Here is a 13,530-nt window from a genome sequence, read left to right on the forward strand (position 1 = left end):
CATAAATATGATGCTACCCATTCATTGGCTACTCCTCTTATTCCTATACAGTTTCTCAAGTAATAAACTGTGGTCAACTGTATCGATTGCACGGGATAGATCAAAGAATAAACCAATTGGAATTTTTTTATCAATAAGGTTTTTGTAGATGTTGTCACACATTTCGAATATGGCAGATGATGTTGGTTTTTGCTGTCTAAAATCATGTTGACATTCTGGTATGAGTTTATAGTGTTCAACAAATTTACGAAGTAATAGGCATATATAGGCAAACAATAGGCATCGTCGATAACTTTGGCAATTTGCGATTGCATATAGATATTTCTATAGTTGGTTACATCATTTTTGGAGCCCTTGTTTTTATATGGGTATAGACTTTGATGTTTTCAGTGATTCTGGATATATGCCGTCATATAAAGATTTATTTACAATAAATGATAGAGGTTGACAAATTATGTCATTGACACTTTTAAGAGATTTACCGTGTATATCATCTATTCCTGAGACTGCAGCTTTACTGGTTTTATTAATGATTTTTGGATCTCTATATGTGATGTTGGATATAAGAATAAGCTGTTGTATGAGAAAGGAGATAATTTCAATTCATTTGTATCAGGTTGACTTGTTTTTATGTCAATGAAAAATGTATTGAGAAGGTTACTTATTGTTGTTTTATCTGTAGTAGTATTACCATTGATTGTTAGTTCTAAAGTATAATTAATTTTTATTTTATTCCTATTTTCATTGATAATTTTCCAACTTTTCTTATTAATATTTCTTGCATTTATAATTCTGTTGTTGTATCCCATTTTTGCTCGTTTTACTAATTCTGTATATAAGTTCTTCAGTTGTATATATTTTTGTTTGATAATTGCTATTTTAGAAAATTTAGCTAATTTGCACATGTCACATACCATTTGATGCAGTTCTTTGATTTCTTTTGATATCCAGGGTTTGTCCCTTTCACGATTATAATTGTTTGAGACTCTTCTTAGTGGAAACGCATTATGGTAATGATACTGATATGTTGTATAGAACGCATTGACACATTCGTTCAAATCAGTTGATAATATCAACTGATTTGAACGAATGTTATATGTATACATCTTCCCAAGTTTTGGTTGTCAGCACAGTAATACAACGTCTATCTTTCAACACAAAATCTAAACTGAACTATATTATTCTCTGAATGCAGTCACTTCAAAACAGAAAAGTACTCCCACCATACTGGCGAAAAATAATAGTTTGTAAGCAAAATATCTTTCAATTGATTACATACACGATTGCTACAAATGTTACGTGAATTAAATTTTTAATAAATTTGTTTGTACATTGAGTCCATAATGATAGTACATGTGCAAATAAGACGCCAAAATCATATCTCTTGTCAATGCTAAAAATTTGGCAACCTTGTATGACGCCAGAATGTTTCCTTATGGAATGATTCTTTGTACAGAAGTCAAAATTCACCTTGCAGTGAAATATATAAATATACATAAAATATGAGATAAAAACATGCCGAAAACAGTGTGGGGTCTAAAAAAAATCGCTGAATCTATATACACGGTTAGTTTTTTAATAAACGAGTAGCAGATTACAGCCGGTTCTGGGCCTCCCCCCACCACTATGACGTATTAATTGCTTTTTTTGTTGTTGTTTAGTAACATCAAGGCGATGTGACCTTGAAGGGTCTGATGCAGGGATCGTTCAGAATTTTTTTTTCATAAGAGATTTTTGGTTGTGTTTGTGTGTGTTGTATTATTTTCATGTTTTATTTATTCAAATCCTATCATATACAATAGAAAATTATTACAAAACAATAAATATAATATATATTAGGAAAAAAATTACAATACATGATATAAGTCACTTACAAATGAAACAGTACATGATAGAGTGGAAAATGAAATAGTATCAATAATTTAAAGAGTGTCAACATACAATGCATTGTATGTTAAAACTGTATCATGCAAAATTAATGCATATACTTTAGTGTTGTCTGAAAACTTGGTCTTCCTCGTCTCAAACTCAATCTTTATATCAATAGTTGATGATTTTGTTGCATTCGGTTGATGGAAACAATCGATGACGAATAGTGGATTCTCTCTAAATTGTCCAATGTCCATCAGAGGTTCACTCATATCTTTATCATAATAACTTCGTTGGAAACTCTCAAAAGCATAATAAGCAGGAGCATCAAGTTTTTTATCGAAATTCAAATTCCAACGCCCATCAACTGTGGACCGGGTACAAAATTGAAACAACGTTTAGCTCGCAACGATCCTGGAATCAATAAATTAGATACTGAATGCAAAAAACACGATATTCAATATTCTAAGCATCCATCCGATCTTGCAGCAAGACATTTAGCCGACAAAGAACTTGAATACAGCGCTTGGGATAGGGTTAAATCGAAGGACGCGAGTATTGGGGAAAGAGCAGCTGCATTACTTGTCACCAACATTATGAAAACAAAAAGACATATGGGCATGGCATATAAAAAATGCGGGAAAGTCGCATATTTCAATAGTTTTGGAGATCTACCCCCACCATTGGAATTGACTCGATTCTTTCAAAAACGTTCGAATGTAAAAATCAAATATAACTATGATCGTCAACAGAAATTCAATACAGTTCTCTGTGGTCACTTATGCTTACAGTTTCTCTCTGAATAATTTTCCAAATAAAAATGGATACAACACCAAAACTGGATCGGGAGGCTATCAAGGAAATGGGGTTTTCACTTAGAATGTTTTCAAAATATGGTACCTTGAAACAAATGGATAAAGTGATGCTTGCAAATATGCCAAAGGAAGTGATACTTGCATGTGTTGCACATGAGATTGCATATGTTTGGGAAAAGTTACCTAAACATCTTGCCACGTGCCAACAAAACAAAACGAAAATAACAAAAAAGAAAGAAAGAACTTATGGTTCTTAGTTATTTCTCAACAGGTTAACTAATTTCTGAAGGGCTCGGTAACAGACGCTCAAGAGGCACGCGCAAAAGATTGCACGGCAGCTCAGTCGGGTATAGGGTGGGTTGAACTCAAACACTCTCTATACCGGATAGAAAAAAAAATTAAATATATATATAGGGCGCCACCAACTTCAAAAGAAAATGAGCGAGTCTAAGTTGGGAGACTTCCACTAGCTAGTTATGGTTCTGTTTCCCAGAGCCAACCTAAGTTAAATAACTGTAAAGATCTCTTCTTATTATTTGTATCTCTAAATTTTACGAAATGAATATAGACCAATTTCGTGGAACAAACTGAACAAGATTATATTACTGGTCCCCAAACACTTTTCTTCAGAATCTTGTTTAGACAGAAATAACTCAAATTTTACCAACTGTTGTTACCTCTACGTGATCACGTTGAGTGTACACTTTTGATATTTTGAATATATACTAAATATTTGCTTTCCAACGGAAAGAGAAATCTAATAAAATCATGCAGCTTATCTGAATAATTTGATGTCGAGGATGGTTCCACTGTCCAACGGCACACGGAATAGTAGGCACAGCCCTCCAACTCGAAATCGTCGTTACGGAACTCGAACGTTCAAATAATTCGCACGTGGGTTGCAATTTCTCCAGGCGGTCTCAGATATGGAACGGCCGGTTAGGGAATATTGAAGAAATAATCGTTTGGGAGCCCAATTGAAACCCGATAATCGGATGGTCACGGAATGGTCACGGTAAAACCTAGGGTCATGGATACCAGGTCCAGGACGAAGACTAAGACTAAGAATAGAACTAAAACCCTAAAAAAATATTCCCCGTTATAATTATCTTTAGCCTTACCGGCTTTCTAATTTTCCCTTACCTCTTTGGTTGGTTGAGGGTAGTATCGATTGATGACGTTGTTATCGGCTTACGTAAATCCTTCGTAACGAAGAGCAAACTATTCGCTGAGGTCACAATAAAGTGACGAAACGATAAGCAATTAGTTGCTTGAAAGCAGAAGTGCAGTAATCCACAATTTTGTGAGAATTTTCAATTTGAAACACGACAGAAAAATTCCTACACATCAGCACTGCTACTTCGCAAAATCCGACCTGTTTTAATTTTATCTCTTGTAGAAAAAAGAAAGCTTTTTTTTCTTCTCCATACCGAGAACTGATAAATAAATTGTACTGCGGCAACCCGTGATTCTTTATGAATATGGATCTGTCCACCAAGAATATGCAACCCATTTAACATCCGAGCTAAATGAACTGTGGCTACGATTCCAATGAATACCTAAAATAAAGTAAAACTGAAACCGAATAAAAAAATAATTAAATGTATTTTGAACCGTTACAAATTCTCCCCCCACTTTAAAAGATTTTCCCAAAATCTTTTGGGATCCTAAGAATTCGGAGGACTGTCCACCACAATGCCAGGTACCTCGGTGACGACCGTGCTCATCTTTCAATTCGTAAGTCCAAGGGGACACCACTTTAGAGACTATAAATGGACCTACAAATTCTGGAGCTAACTTCGCAGCAAAATATTTACCTTTATCGGAAAGTACATGATTTCGACGCCAGACAGGTTGGTTAACAATAAATTGAATGTCTCGTCTACGTAAATCATACATCGATTTATTATGTTCGTAGGCCTTCAACATGCGTTTTTGAACATCGTCGAAAACTTTTGCAAAAGCCTGTTGTCGTTCAAGATTGATAGAGGAACGATCAAAATGGATCTCTTCAGTAGGTTTGATTTTTGCACCTTTTGTTTGAAGTTCCCTACCATAAACGATAAAGTTTGGCGAATACCCTGTAACTTCATGTCGAGATGCTCGGATAGCACACCCTACCTGAGGTAAATGCTTATCCCAGTCTCTATGATTATCTCCTACATAAGATCGAATCATAGTTTTGATGACCCTATTTATCCGTTCGCAGGGGTTGGCTTGCGGATGATACAAGGCAGTATACTTAATATTAACGCTATAGTTAGTCATGAGTTTCGTAAATTCTTTCGAACGAAATTGCACCCCATTATCGACAATAATTGAGTTGGGGCAACCGAAAACCATAAAGATTTGATTTTCCATAATTTTTGTAACTTCAGATGCAGTGGCTTTACGCAACGGAAAAAGAAGAGGAAATTTACTGAAGCAACAAGCAACTACAAAAATATATTGAAAACCTGATTTGGAACGTGGTAACGGACCAATTAAATCGGCACTGATTAGTTCAAAGGGACACGAAATACTTAACTGAGAGCTTAACATCAAACCAGCAGGCGCTTTTTGCTTTGGCTTGACTGCATAACAAGTGCGACAACGTCGTATAAAAGCAGCTACATCGGCGCGCATTTTTGGCCAATAATAATTTTTTGATAACTTATTAAAAGTTTTGTAAACACCTACATGACAAAGTTCTTCATGAACTTTCGCTATTAAAGGACGACGTTGAGGTTTAGGTACGACCTCCCTCCAATAATCTTCTTCCTGAGCTAACGCGGGATGTAAGGGAGTAACGTGCTTATACAGATGGTTTTGCGTAACACGCCATGAAGGAAATTTGTGGGGTGACTTGATAACTTTACTTATGAGATTTTTATACCATTGATCCACGGTATCCGAAGACATTTCAGAATTCGAATTCACATTCGGGGCAGGGTCAGTGGAGAGAATATCCAGCACAGGAACAGCACGAGATAACGTATCTGGTACTATATTTTCCTTACCTTTTCTATGAATTATTTCATAGTCATATTGTTGCAACTTTATGGCCCATCGAGCAAGTCTACCTGAAGGAGTTTGAAGCTTGTTTAACCAAACCAAGCTACTGTGGTCCGTAATGACAGTGAATCTAGAACCTTCCACATATGGCCTTAACTTTTCGATGGCCCAAAGAACTGCCAAACATTCTCGTTCTGTGGTGGTATATGTTCTTTCAAGACGAGTTAATGATCGCGACAGGTAACAAATAGCCTTCTCACCATCCGGATGCATCTGACTTAAAACGGCTCCAAGACCAAATCCGGATGCATCTGTTTGAATAATGAATGGTAAACTGAAATCTGGGCATGATAGAATTGGAGCACTGATCAAATGTTCTTTGAGTTTTTGAAATGCACAATCGCATTCATCAGACCACACAAAAGATTTGTTCTTTTTCAATAAAGATGAGATAGGGGCGACTAAGGTAGAAAAATTGGGCACAAAACGCCTATACCAGGAGGCTAATCCCAGAACACGGCGGACTTCTGAAACACTTTTTGGGACTGGCAGATTAATGATAGCTTTAACTTTCTCGGCGTCTACCCGTAAACCCTTTGAATCGATAACGTAACCAAGATATAAAAGTTCAGGTCTACAGAAGTGACATTTTTCTTTAGCTACAGTCAAATTTGCTTTTTTCAAACGAACAAATACTTCTCTTAGAATTTCCATGTGTTTTTCGAAGGTTTGAGTAATAATGATAATATCGTCTAGATATACAAAACAATGTGGTTCGAGATCTGGACCTAAAACTCGGTCTATCAACCTTTGAAAAGTAGCGGGAGAATTGGCTAACCCCATGGGAAGTCTGCGGAATTGATACAAACCACGATTCGGAACAGTGAAAGCAGTCAATGGCTTAGAGGCTTCAGTAAGAGGAACTTGAAAATAGGCAGATTTGATATCTAATGAAGATAGATATCGAGCATCTCTTAATTTGTCCAAGGTAGCGGAAATGTACGGTAGTGGATATGCATCTTTTTCGGTAACTTGATTTAATTTTCGATAGTCCACACAAAAACGATAGCTGTTATCCTTCTTTTTGACGAGAAGGATCGGAGAAGCCCACGGACTAACAGATGGTTCGACAATATTTTCATCTAATAATTTTTTCAATTCCCGATCAATATGTGCTTGCATGTAAGGCGAAACGGGATAATATCGCTGTTTCAACGGAGAGGCATTAGTACGAATTTCATGTTGAATTAAACTAGTACACCCGAGCTTGTCACCCATTTCCAAGAACACTTTCTCGATGAATTCATTTAAAACTTTCGACTGCCTACTGGATAAATCACTGCGAGAATTTAGAGCAACCGAATTTACCTCAACATCCATTTTATCGCTAAAAACCCACTCATCTCGACGTAAATTTGAAATTAACCCTATTTGTTTCCAAAAATCGACACCTAAAATCAATTTGTGAGGCAATGACGGTATAACTAAAGCTTTAATCAATTCAATTTTATTTTCTACCCTAATTGGTAAATATACGGTTCCTAAACTTAAACATTCATTACCATTCGCGACAGTACATGACACCACATTATTTACATCTAAAGACAAACTGAGTCTACTCAATATGTCCCATCCAGGACCCCCTATTATAGTATGGGATGCACCTGAATCTAAAAGACCTAATATGTCAACACCTAAGATAGACACATTGAGATATGGCCGCTCATCATTTCGAACGTGTGATAAAATATAATCTAAGATTGCGCGTTTTTCAAATTCTAAAGGAGTACTGTGAGATCTGGTGACCGTCTGTAAAGAGGAGATCGACTTACGGTCGTTTACCGACCCCCTTGGCCGTTTCCCGAGATTTTACTACATTTAGGACAAGTACGAACAGTATGGTTAGGAGTACCACATCGAAAACAGTATTTACTTTTTTCAACCGATTTACAATCCCTAGCTCTATGTCCTGACAATTTACAATTCCAACAAACAAAGACAGCATGAACGTTACACTCGTCCCGAGAAGTAGACGGTATTTCCGAATTAGCATAAACGTAAGCAAGATCCGGTTCCATTAAATTTTTCCGATTGCTAGGTGGAGGCGCGAACGATTCAATAGATTCTTTACGCGCTTCTAATTGTCTACCAATTTCCAGTAATTGATTAACAGAGTCGACTCTCACAAGACCTAGTTGACTTTGATAAAAAGGCGAAATATTTTGTAGCAAAATCTTTAATCGAACGGACTCGCTAACTGTTACTGTGAGTCTATTAAACATATTCGTCATTACCGCAATGTACATCCCAATATTTTCTCGAGATCCTTGAGTTCTTTGTTTGATTTCTTCCAACAATTTCTCATTGAAATTTGCTGGCTGAAATTGCGATCTAAGTTCGGAAACTAAGTCTGACCACGACGAAACTCGATTACGAATTGATCTATGCCAAATCTGGGCTTTTCCAGTGAATAAGTCACTAGCTGAATTAAATAATTGAACTTTCGACACGTTTCGTGAAAAACACATTTCTTCTATATTTTCTAAAAAAGCACTAAGGGATATTTTAGAATTATCCCCATCAAACTTAGTAAAACTCCATTTAGAAACCGGTACAGAAGCTGAGGAGGCCACAACTGGCGGAATCTGTACAGTAGAATTCAGAGCTGGTAACCGAATTGGATTTTCATCATCACTGGATGTTTCGCTTTCCGAACTACCACTGGCAGACGACAACACGAGAGCGCTCAAACCTATTGGTGACCCACCCTGTTGAGAAATTTTTTTAAACTTACGAGCGCGAGCTTTCAGTTTAGATTGTAAAGTCACTAATTCTACTAAGAATTTTGATTTGTGGACCTTTTCTTCATTAGAGCTGACCGTCATACGTTCAGCCCGATTGAATGTATGCAAAAGTGTAGTATTAAGTTTCAAAAAAGAACTACTTGTTTGAAAATCTGCAAAATCATTCACCGCAGTATTCAATTCTATGAGTTTACGAGAAATATAGTCCGAATCCTCAACAAATGAATAGGGATATTCCGGTAAAACAAGATTTGGATTTGTTTTCTCTAGTTTAAGATACCCTCGTAAGCACTTTCTCATGGAATCTACCGTAGTTTTATCTGTAACACCTCTAATAGCAAGTTCGTAGAGTAATTCATCCTTATCAAGTCGATTAATTTCAACTTTTCCTTCCATTTTGAAGTCGAGATGGAAGAGAAAAAAAATTGTTAAATCTTACTTAGTGATCAAGTCCGGTTTCAAAATATAGCAAACGGAGGGGAAAAACGCCGATGGAAATCGTGCGAAAATTCCCAAAATCAAAGTTGAAATTTGTTAACCTATCTAAAGTATATTATATCTAACAAACAAAAAAAAATTATTGCAAAGCGCACCTCAATTATAGACCTCAGGGGACCGTTGGCAATCCAACTAAAAATAAAAATGTGACCGTAACAGTTTTGAACCACTCATCAACATAAAAAAAAATTAAAAGGCGTTTATCGCTGGGCACATAAATGACTACTAAAAAAAAAACGTTGGGCGCCAAATTTGCCACGTGCCAACAAAACAAAACGAAAATAACAAAAAAAAAAGAAAGAACTTATGGTTCTTAGTTATTTCTTAACAGGTTAACTAATTTCTGAAGGGCTCGGTAACAGACGCTCAAGAGGCACGCGCAAAAGATTGCACGGCAGCTCAGTCGGGTATAGGGTGGGTTGAACTCAAACACTCTCTATACCGGATAGAAAAAAAATTAAATATATATATATAGGGCGCCACCAACTTCAAAAGAAAATGAGCGAGTCTAAGTTGGGAGACTTCCACTAGCTAGTTATGGTTCTGTTTCCCAGAGCCAACCTAAGTTAAATAACTGTAAAGATCTCTTCTTATTATTTGTATCTCTAAATTTTACGAAATGAATATAGACCAATTTCGTGGAACAAACTGAACAAGATTATATTACTGGTCCCCAAACACTTTTCTTCAGAATCTTGTTTAGACAGAAATAACTCAAATTTTACCAACTGTTGTTACCTCTACGTGATCACGTTGAGTGTACACTTTTGATATTTTGAATATATACTAAATATTTGCTTTCCAACGGAAAGAGAAATCTAATAAAATCATGCAGCTTATCTGAATAATTTGATGTCGAGGATGGTTCCACTGTCCAACGGCACACGGAATAGTAGGCACAGCCCTCCAACTCGAAATCGTCGTTACGGAACTCGAACGTTCAAATAATTCGCACGTGGGTTGCAATTTCTCCAGGCGGTCTCAGATATGGAACGGCCGGTTAGGGAATATTGAAGAAATAATCGTTTGGGAGCCCAATTGAAACCCGATAATCGGATGGTCACGGAATGGTCACGGTAAAACCTAGGGTCATGGATACCAGGACCAGGACGAAGACTAAGACTAAGAATAGAACTAAAACCCTAAAAAAAATATTCCCCGTTATAATTATCTTTAGCCTTACCAGCTTTCTAATTTTCCCTTACCTCTTTGGTTGGTTGAGGGTAGTATCGATTGATGACGTTGTTATCGGCTTACGTAAATCCTTCGTAACGAAGAGCAAACTATTCACTGAGGTCACAATAAAGTGACGAAACGATAAGCAATTAGTTGCTTGAAAGCAGAAGTGCAGTAATCCACAATTTTGTGAGAATTTTCAATTTGAAACACGACAGAAAAATTCCTACACATCAGCACTGCTACTTCGCAAAATCCGACCTGTTTTAATTTTATCTCTTGTAGAAAAAAGAAAGCTTTTTTTTTCTTCTCCATACCGAGAACTGATAAATAAATTGTACTGCGGCAACCCGTGATTCTTTATGAATATGGATCTGTCCACCAAGAATATGCAACCCATTTAACATCCGAGCTAAATGAACTGTGGCTACGATTCCAATGAATACCTAAAATAAAGTAAAACTGAAACCGAATAAAAAAATAATTAAATGTATTTTGAACCGTTACAATCTACAAGATGACATCGATATAATGAAACATAGATATTGTTATGAACACCACCCTGATCAAAATTCACATTCGGATGTTAATGATGGTCCTATACCTCGAAAATCTATGTGTTGTATTTGTAATATAGAGAATGTGAATATTTGTAACGATAAAAATGATACTTATTACAATATAACACCTTCCAAAAAGTGTAAATTGTCTCAAATGTGCTGTTGCTGTGTACAATAATAAATTGAAATGTGTTTCAAAATATTCATCAGTCATGTCACGAAAGTTCGAGCTACAAGCTGTCGGGACAAGTGTCTTGAGTGCGGATTTTTTTCCACCAATTGAATTGGATAGGAACAGTCGTTATGGATTAGGACTTTTGGGATTCTATGGATGCAATACAATCAATAATATAGCTGAAGCTAATAATTTAGTGAGTTTTAGATTCAGTAACAACAACTCATCGAAACCCCAAAAGTTTACAATTGAAATTCCATGTGGTGCTTACGAAATAGAAGAGATCAATGCCGTCATACAGAAACATATCATGTTCAGATTGTTTCATGATAAAAAACCAAATGATATCGTTGCAGATGATATTTTCTATCTACATCTATCTATCTAGATTGCAATATAATATCTGGTTCATATATAAATGGTGAAGAATCCCACATTCTTTTCTCATTCGATATTGATGTTGAACCTGGATACAATCTTACTAAAGAACCACACAGTATTATATATATGCCTGTCAGTCCAGAAGGTCGTCAATTGATTCACAACATTACAGTGCGTATTTTGGATGAAAAAAATAACCTTATCGATTTTGGAAGTGAAGAAGAGATTTTCATTATTTTGGAATTGAAGAAAATCGAATAACTATTGTTATGGGTTTCATTTACAATAGACAAAATCGTATTGAACAATCCCAAACCAAAACGAGCTGTACTATCAAAAAGAAAAGTGTGCATAAAAAGAAAAGTGTGCATAAAAAGAAGCTCATTCCACAAGTGTATGCTAAACAGTTAGCACATAACGCTCTGTCTGTGAGTGATCTTAAATTTTTTAAATCGATTGGATTGAAAGTGAGAAAATAACAATGGTGCTCGAAACAAACAGTGAAAAGTTGAATATATTCGATGAACCAGTGCTCGATCATTCTCTCATAAGTTTACATAAGCACACATATAAGCCCTACGGATCACCGCTATTCAGGAATTCGGATGAAATTAGAATTGCAATCAATAATCAAGATGTTATACTAGATATTGTCGAGAGCTTCATTTACATAGAAGGTAAATTCACCCCTAAAGATGTAGCGAAAACATGCTATATCTCGAATAATGCAATTGCATTTCTCTTTGATATAATTCGTTACGAAATGGGTGGTGAACAAGTAGCTGTTGTTAGAAAACCTGGGATAATATCTACAATGAAAACCATGATATCATTTGGACAATCACATGCTAACACATTATTGACATATGGCTGGGGACTTTCACAATTGAAACAAGATATCTTGGATACAAACAGTCATGTTTTTGGTGGAAAACTACCACTGAAATATTTGATAAGTTTTGCTGAAGATTACAACAAAAGTATCTTGAATGCTAAACAGGAATTGATTTTGATTATCGCCCGATCATTCAAAAACTCATATATAGGTGAGGTTGATGCTGATTTGGAAATAAATAAAATCGAATGGAAAAAAAAAAAAATTGTACCAGATGATAAACATAAGCTCAAACTTTTGAGTAGAATAAACAAAAGCGGTCTGAATGCCAAAATCAAGTTGGCTTATCGCATGTGTGACCTCTATGAACTACCATCATCACGTGGGACTTCTTCAGACATATGGGCCATCAAAACAACTAACGCCCTGGAAACTCCTCGTTTTGTTATCATCGCATTCCAAAGTACTACCACATCTGAAGATAGAACACAGGATATTACAAAATTTACAACTGCTGATATCAATAGTATTCGAGTATACTTGAATTCTGAAGTTTATCCATATGAGCGTTGGAATTTGAATTTCGATAAAAAACTTGATGCTCCTGCTTATTATGCTTTTGAGAGTTTCCAACGAAGTTATTATGATAAAGATATGAGTGAACCTCTGATGGACATTGGACAATTTAGAGAGAATCCACTATTCGTCATCGATTGTTCCCAGTATTGATATCCTCCGGGTAGATGTAATTCGAAAGGAAGTTTGTTTATTAAATCATTAACAAAACCACAACCTCTTTTAATTTTACGATCACTTTCAATACGTCCGTATCGTTTGATGGTACACATTGAAATGAATAAGCTAATAACATTTATATAGTCTTCAACCACGGCACGATGCGCATTGTAAAACAGAAAGAAAAGTTTGCTGTAGATAATCTAGATGAGAAATTTGGGTGTGGATTGAATGGACAAAGGGTATTCAGGCATGGTCCACTACTTCCATCATCCCATCATCAGTTCGAGGATTAATTATAGGACCTTCAAATTGTGGAAAGACGAATGCAATGATATCACTATTAACACATCCACAAGGACTGAGATTTAGAAATGTGTATCTCTATTCGAAATCACTCAATCAACCTTAATATTAGTACTTGCGAAATGTTTTGGAACCTATAAAAAGATTAGGTTTTTATACATTCAGCAATAATGCACAAATAGTGGAACCCTCCGACGCTAAGCCTAATTCTGTTTTCATTTTTGATGATGTGATATGTGAAAAGCAGGATATTATTAGATCATATTTCTATATGGGACGTCATAAGGATGTTGATTGTTTTTATCTAGCACAGACATATTCACGGGTACCCAAACAATTAGTGCGTGACAATACCAATTCCATTATAATGTTCAAACAAGAT

At 35.9% G+C, this 13,530-nt stretch overlaps 1 long non-coding RNA gene across 1 annotated transcript; it reads right to left on the reverse strand.

The window, feature by feature from the left end:
* Positions 1-3,257: 3,257 nt before the first annotated feature.
* On the reverse strand, positions 3,258-10,662 carry LOC141482797 (uncharacterized). Its single transcript, XR_012465730.1, has 2 exons — positions 10,186-10,662; positions 3,258-10,122 (listed from the first exon to the last, which is right to left on the reverse strand). It is a non-coding gene; the product is annotated as an uncharacterized lncRNA (long non-coding RNA).
* Positions 10,663-13,530: the final 2,868 nt, after the last annotated feature.

Source organism: Leptinotarsa decemlineata, unplaced genomic scaffold (assembly GCF_025532065.1).
Source record: "Leptinotarsa decemlineata unplaced genomic scaffold, Ldec_3_MD MMD2_P_RNA_scaffold_14, whole genome shotgun sequence".
Taxonomy (NCBI): domain Eukaryota; kingdom Metazoa; phylum Arthropoda; class Insecta; order Coleoptera; family Chrysomelidae; genus Leptinotarsa; species Leptinotarsa decemlineata.